We start from the raw sequence: 7,694 nt of genomic DNA on the forward strand, positions 1-7,694 counted from the left end.
AATGCCTCAAGTGCCGGATAAAATGAATCAAAGGGCCACATCTGACCCTCGGGTCGCAGTTTGGAGACCACTGACCTATATGGTGTGTTTGGACCTGACACCTCTGATTTCCCTGATTGCACCAATCTTTATTACCTTTTACAGCCTTGCATTGAGAAGCACAAAGCCCCAGCGATTACATCACTATGTCCCAAATACGGAAGGTGATGACATCAGAAAGGGATTATTTAATCCGTTCATTAGATGTTAAAGGGGAATGAATGAGGAAAAACAAACATAAAGCAGATTAAACTTCAGCTTTTAAAATCTGCTAAAAAGGAAGTTGAAAAATAGATCTGCTTAATAAGCAATGCGTGCCGCAAATGTCCTGAAATATCATTCTGAAACTTCCAAAAATCTTGCAGAGAAAAAACAAATTCACACTTCTGCGCGGTTCGGTGATTTTTGCCCCTTTACCTCTCTGTTGCGGTTTTCAGTTCCCGAAAAAGGCGATGAAATGAGACGACCTCGGTCCACAGATGCAGGAGGCGGGAGTGCTCCCCTTGTATCCGGCTCGTGTACGCCTGTACCAAATACATAAAAGGGTCAAAAAAAGACCCGCAGAAATATTATGGACAACAAAAACAACAGAAATGATCCTGTTTTACGATTTATCGCGTGTCATGGGTGCGGTTTATTTTTTAGATGTTTTCCTCAATATTCATGTTTGTTCTTAAAGTGATTGTAAAGCTTGCTTTTTGTTTTTTAACCACTTCCAGTCCGGACACTTTCCCCCCCTTCCAGTCCGGACACTTTCCCCCCCTTCCAGTCCGGACACTTTCCCCCCCTTCCAGTCCGGACACTTTCCCCCCCCTTCCAGTCCGGACACTTTCTCCCCTTCCAGTCCGGACACTTTCCCCCCCTTCCAGTCCGGACACTTTCCCCCCCTTCCAGTCCGGACACTTTCCCCCCCTTCCAGTCCGGACACTTTCCCCCCCTTCCAGTCCGGACACTTTCCCCCCCTTCCAGTCCGGACACTTTCCCCCCCTTCCAGTCCGGACACTTTCCCCCCCCTTCCAGTCCGGACACTTTCACCCCCTTCCAGTCCGGACACTTTCCCCCCCTTCCAGTCCGGACACTTTCCCCCCCTTCCAGTCCGGACACTTTCCCCCCCTTCCAGTCCGGACACTTTCCCCCCCTTCCAGTCCGGACACTTTCCCCCCCTTCCAGTCCGGACACTTTCCCCCCCTTCCAGTCCGGACACTTTCCCCCCCTTCCAGTCCGGACACTTTCCCCCCCTTCCAGTCCGGACACTTTCCCCCCCTTCCAGTCCGGACACTTTCACCCCCTTCCAGTCCGGACACTTTCCCCCCCTTCCAGTCCGGACACTTTCCCCCCCTTCCAGTCCGGACACTTTCACCCCCTTCCAGTCCGGACACTTTCCCCCCCTTCCAGTCCGGACACTTTCACCCCCTTCCAGTCCGGACACTTTCCCCCCTTCCAGTCCAGGACAACTTTCAGCGCTATTACACTTTGAAAGACAATTGCACAGTCGTGCAACAAATGGCGCATGAGGTGATCAGAACGCGGGTGTGAGGTATAGCAGTGATCAGGACGCTAGAATTGGGTATTGAAGTGATCAGGACACTGATAGGACGGTGATCAGGTGTCAGCAGAGAGAGGGGAAAGAGCTGCTGCAGAAGGGCACAGCGCTGGATCAACATACAATATATTGCCAAAAGTATTGGCCCCACCCTCCCAATCATGTGATTCAGGTGTTCCAATCCCCTCCCAATCATGTGATTCCGGTGTTCCAATCCCCTCCATGGACACAGGTGTATACAATCATCCCCTAGGCATGCAGACGCTTCTACAAACATTGGTGAAAGAATGGGTCGCTCTCAGGAGCTCAGTGACTCCAAGCGTGGTCCCGTGATAGGTGGCCACCTGGGCAATAAGTCCATCCGTGACATTTCCTGGCTACTAAATATTCCACGCTCAACTGTTAGTGGGATTATAACAAAGTGGAAGCAACTGGGAACAACAGCCACTCAGCCACCAAGTGGTAGGCCACGTCACATGACAGGGTGGGGTCAGCGCATGCTGAAGCGCACAGTGCGCAGAAGTCACCAACTGTCTGCAGAGTCAATAGCTAAAGACCTCCAAACTTGGTGTGGCCTTCAGATGAGCCCAACAACAGAGCGTAGAGAGCTTCATGGAATGGGTTTCCATGGCCGAGCAGCTGCATCCAAGCCTTCCATCACCAAGTGCAATGCAAAGCGTTGGATGCTGTGGTGTAAAGCACGCCGCCACTGGACTCTAGAGCAGTAGAGGCGTGTTCTCTGGAGGGGCCAATCACGCTTCTCTGTCTGGCAATCTGATGGACGTGTCTGGGTTTGGTGGTGGCCAGGACAACAGTACTTGCCTGACTGCATTGTGCCAAGTGTAAAGTTTGGTGGAGGGGGGATTATGGTGTGGGACTGTTTTTCAGGGGTTGGGCTTGGCCCCCTAGTTCCAGTGAAGGGAACTCTTAAGGCGACATTTTGGACAATTTCATGCTCCCAACTTTGTGGGAGGAGTTTGGGGTTGGCCCCTTCCTGTTCCAACATGACTGCGCACCAGTGCACAAAGCAAGGTCCATAAAGACATGGAGGAGCCAGTTTGGGGTGGAGGAACTTGACTGTCCTGCACAGAGTCCTGACCTCAACCCCATAGAACACCTTTGGGATGAATTAAAGCGGAGACTGCGAGCCAGGCCTCCTCCCCCGACATCAGTGCCTGACCTGACAAATGTGCTTCTGGAAGAATGGTCCAACCTTCCCATAGACACCCTCCTAAACCTTGTGGACGGCCTTCCCAGAGGAGTTGAGGCTGTTATAGCTGCAAAGGGCGGGGCCAACTCAATATTGAACCCTACAGACTAAGACTGGGGGGCCATTAAAGGTCATGTGTGTGGAAAGGGCGGGGTCAACTCAATATTGAACCCTACGGACTAAGACTGGGGGGCCATTAAAGGTCACGTGCGTGGAAAGGCCGGGGGCCCAATACTTTTGGCAATATAGTGTATGTAAAGTATACATGGGGTTGTTAGATTAGAAAAAAAGAACAAGCCTTTCCAACCAATTATACTGCCCCTAAATCACATCTATATTCATCTCAGCCTTACTATCAAGTTTGCATGTTCTCCCTGTGCCTGCGTGGGTTTCCGCCGGGTACTCCAGTTTCCTCCCACACTCCAAAGGCATGCTGGTAGGTTAATTAGCTCCTGTCTAAATTGTCCCTAGTATGTGTATGTATGAATGTGAGTTAGGGACCTTAGACTGTACGCTCCTCGGGGGCGGGGACTGATGTGAATGTACAATATATATGTAAAGCGCTGCATAAATTGACGGAGCTATATAAGTACCTGAAATAAATAAATAAATAAATACAAAATACTATCCCTCTTCTCCGCCCCGTGTACATGGAGTCCTTACTCTTCTCCGCCCCGTGTACATGGAGTCCTTACTCTTCTCCGCCCCGTGTACATGGAGTCCTTACTCTTCTCCGCCCCGTGTACATGGAGTCCTTACTCTTCTCCGCCCCGTGTACATGGAGTCCTTACTCTTCTCCGCCCCGTGTACATGGAGTCCTTACTCTTCTCCGCCCCGTGTACACGGAGTCCTTACTCTTCTCCGCCCCGTGTACACGGAGTCCTTACTCTTCTCCGCCCCGTGTACACGGAGTCCTTACTCTTCTCCGCCCCGTGTACACGGAGTCCTTACTCTTCTCCGCCCCGTGTACACGGAGTCCTTACTCTTCTCCTCCCCGTGTACACGGAGTCCTTACTCTTCTCTGCCCCGTGTACACGGAGTCCTTACTCTTCTCTGCCCCGTGTACACGGAGTCCTTACTCTTCTCTGCCCCGTGTACACGGAGTCCTTACTCTTCTCCGCCCCGTGTACACGGAGTCCTTACTCTTCTCCGCCCCGTGTACACGGAGTCCTTACTCTTCTCCGCCCCGTGTACACGGAGTCCTTACTCTTCTCCGCCCCGTGTACACGGAGTCCTTACTCTTCTCCGCCCCGTGTACACGGAGTCCTTACTCTTCTCCTCCCCGTGTACACGGAGTCCTTACTCTTCTCCGCCCCGTGTACACGGAGTCCTTACTCTTCTCCGCCCCGTGTACACGGAGTCCTTACTCTTCTCCGCCCCGTGTACACGGAGTCCTTACTCTTCTCCGCCCCGTGTACACGGAGTCCTTACTCTTCTCCGCCCCGTGTACACGGAGTCCTTACTCTTCTCCGCCCCGTGTACACGGAGTCCTTACTCTTCTCCGCCCCGTGTACACGGAGTCCTTACTCTTCTCCGCCCCGTGTACACGGAGTCCTTACTCTTCTCCGCCCCGTGTACACGGAGTCCTTACTCTTCTCCGCCCCGTGTACACGGAGTCCTTACTCTTCTCCGCCCCGTGTACACGGAGTCCTTACTCTTCTCTGCCCCGTGTACACGGAGTCCTTACTCTTCTCTTCCCCGTGTACACGGAGTCCTTACTCTTCTCTTCCCCGTGTACACGGAGTCCTTACTCTTCTCTTCCCCGTGTACACGGAGTCCTTACTCTTCTCCGCCCCGTGTACACGGAGTCCTTACTCTTCTCCGCCCCGTGTACATGGAGTCCTTACTCTTCTCCGCCCCGTGTACATGGAGTCCTTACTCTTCTCTGCCCCGTGTACATGGAGTCCTTACTCTTCTCTTCCCTGTGTACACGGAGTCCTTACTCTTCTCTGCCCCGTGTACACGGAGTCCTTACTCTTCTCTGCCCCGTGTACATGGAGTCCTTACTCTTCTGTGTCCCGTGTACATGGAGTCCTTACTCTTCTCTGCCCCTTTCACATGGAGTCCTTACTCTTCTCTGCCCCTTTCACATGGAGTCCTTACTCTTCTCTGCCCCGTGTACATGGAGTCCTTACTCTTCTCTGCCCCGTGTACATGGAGTCCTTACTCTTCTCTGCCCCGTGTACATGGAGTCCTTACTCTTCTCTGCCCCGTGTACATGGAGTCCTTATTCTTCTCTGCCCCGTGTACATGGAGTCCTTACTCTTCTCTGCCCCGTGTACACGGAGTCCTTACTCTTCTCTGCCCCGTGTACACGGAGTCCTTACTCTTCTCTGCCCCGTGTACACGGAGTCCTTACTCTTCTCTTCCCCGTGTACATGGAGTCCTTACTCTTCTCTGCCCCGTGTACATGGAGTCCTTACTCTTCTCTGCCCCGTGTACATGGAGTCCTTACTCTTCTCCGCCCCGTGTACACGGAGTCCTTACTCTTCTCCGCCCCGTGTACACGGAGTCCTTACTCTTCTCCGCCCCGTGTACACGGAGTCCTTACTCTTCTCCGCCCCGTGTACACGGAGTCCTTACTCTTCTCCGCCCCGTGTACACGGAGTCCTTACTCTTCTCTGCCCCGTGTACATGGAGTCCTTACTCTTCTCCGCCCCGTGTACATGGAGTCCTTACTCTTCTCCGCCCCGTGTACATGGAGTCCTTACTCTTCTCCGCCCCGTGTACACGGAGTCCTTACTCTTCTCCGCCCCGTGTACACGGAGTCCTTACTCTTCTCCGCCCCGTGTACACGGAGTCCTTACTCTTCTCCGCCCCGTGTACACGGAGTCCTTACTCTTCTCCGCCCCGTGTACACGGAGTCCTTACTCTTCTCTGCCCCGTGTACACGGAATCCTTACTCTTCTCTTCCCCGTGTACACGGAGTCCTTACTCTTCTCTGCCCCGTGTACACGGAGTCCTTACTCTTCTCTTCCCCGTGTACATGGAGTCCTTACTCTTCTCCGCCCCGTGTACATGGAGTCCTTACTCTTCTCCGCCCCGTGTACATGGAGTCCTTACTCTTCTCCGCCCCGTGTACATGGAGTCCTTACTCTTCTCTGCCCCGTGTACACGGAGTCCTTACTCTTCTCTTCCCTGTGTACACGGAGTCCTTACTCTTCTCTGCCCCGTGTACACGGAGTCCTTACTCTTCTCTGCCCCGTGTACATGGAGTCCTTACTCTTCTGTGTCCCGTGTACATGGAGTCCTTACTCTTCTCTGCCCCTTTCACATGGAGTCCTTACTCTTCTCTGCCCCTTTCACATGGAGTCCTTACTCTTCTCTGCCCCGTGTACATGGAGTCCTTACTCTTCTCTGCCCCGTGTACATGGAGTCCTTACTCTTCTCTGCCCCGTGTACATGGAGTCCTTACTCTTCTCTGCCCCGTGTACATGGAGTTCTTATTCTTCTCTGCCCCGTGTACATGGAGTCCTTACTCTTCTCTGCCCCGTGTACACGGAGTCCTTACTCTTCTCTGCCCCGTGTACATGGAGTCCTTACTCTTCTCTGCCCCGTGTACATGGAGTCCTTACTCTTCTCTTCCCCGTGTACATGGAGTCCTTACTCTTCTCTGCCCCGTGTACATGGAGTCCTTACTCTTCTCTGCCCCGTGTACATGGAGTCCTTACTCTTCTCTGCCCCGTGTACACGGAGTCCTTACTCTTCTCTGCCCCGTGTACATGGAGTCCTTACTCTTCTCTGCCCCGTACCCGGCCTCTTACCCCCTTCTCCAACTCCCATTCTTGTTCCTTTCTCTCCAGTTCCTGTATGGCTCCTGACCAATCAGCTGTCAGCTTCTGCAGATCTTCTCCCAGCAATCTGCTGGCTTCCTGTGTGTGTTCCAGGTTCTCTCTGAGCTGCACATTTGTGGCGGCAAAACTCTCACATCTGTACACAGAAAAAGAAGAATCGCCGACTGTGACCGATTGCCGAATTCATGATACAGGATCGATGCGTCTCCCATTTTTCTCACCTTTGCTGCTCCTCCTCCAGTCTCAGCAGAGCTTTGTCCAACTCCAACTCTCCACGGCTCTGTGCGACAAATCGCTCGATTATTTCTGGCGCTACAACACATCGGACAATGCTTTAACGCACACAGCTGGTAGTAGGTGACCTCCCTAGCGGTCTGATTATGTCAGGATTTCTGTGCTCAAAGCGGTACATTTTTTTGCATGGAAATATGTATTTTTTTTATTGTAGGCCTGTAATTTTTAGGAATAACTCACTGAAATCTGTCCGAACAAGAGTCTAGTAAACATCCCGGGGAGGATAAAATTTGAAACACGAAATCATAAATTATAATTATAAATCTGGTCCTCCCTGTCACTAATACGGCCCATGCTGGGACTTCTAGTGCTCCCTGTCACTAATACAGTCCATGCTGGTGTCACGATCGCGGTGTCAGACCCCGCCCTTCTCACCAACTCGTGACTGAAGGACCGGCCAATCTGAACCCGCGATGTCACATATGCAACAATGCCCCGCCCAGCCGCGCCCTGCACACCGATGTTCCAGCTAAAGGATCGCAATCTGTGTGCCGGCAGTCAGAGCGCTTGTTACTGGGTCAGGATAATTCTGCAATGAACCCTTCACACTGCCACCACCTCCTTCTATACAGAGAAAGAGGAAACTCGACGATATCAGCTAATGGCTGGATAATCGTCTGTATACCACGGTCACCGCAGGCTGATTATACAGAGGCTTAGCCTCTCTAGCGGTCTGATGACGTCAGTATTTCTGTGCTCAAAGCGGTACATTTTTTTGCATGGAAATATGTATTTTTTTATTATAGGCTTGTAATTTTTTGGAATAACTCACTGAAATCTGTCCGAACAAGAGTCTAGTAAACATCCCGGGGAG

At 52.2% G+C, this 7,694-nt stretch overlaps 1 long non-coding RNA gene across 2 annotated transcripts; it reads right to left on the minus strand.

Moving 5' to 3' along the window:
* Window positions 1-204: 204 nt before the first annotated feature.
* LOC149428217 (uncharacterized) lies at window positions 205-6,869 on the minus strand. Of its 2 annotated transcripts, XR_016310838.1 has the most exons (3): window positions 6,808-6,869; window positions 6,557-6,722; window positions 205-563 (listed from the first exon to the last, which is right to left on the minus strand). It is a non-coding gene; the product is annotated as an uncharacterized LOC149428217 (long non-coding RNA). The 2 variants fall into 2 exon arrangements; XR_016310837.1 differs by lacking the exon at window positions 6,808-6,869 and having other exon boundaries at window positions 6,557-6,754.
* Between the last annotated feature and the right edge of the window lie 825 nt (window positions 6,870-7,694).

The sequence above is a fragment of the Staurois parvus genome, unplaced genomic scaffold (assembly GCF_062004578.1).
Source record: "Staurois parvus isolate SC_StPar_1 unplaced genomic scaffold, SC_StPar_1.0 ptg003397l, whole genome shotgun sequence".
Lineage (NCBI taxonomy): Eukaryota > Metazoa > Chordata > Amphibia > Anura > Ranidae > Staurois > Staurois parvus.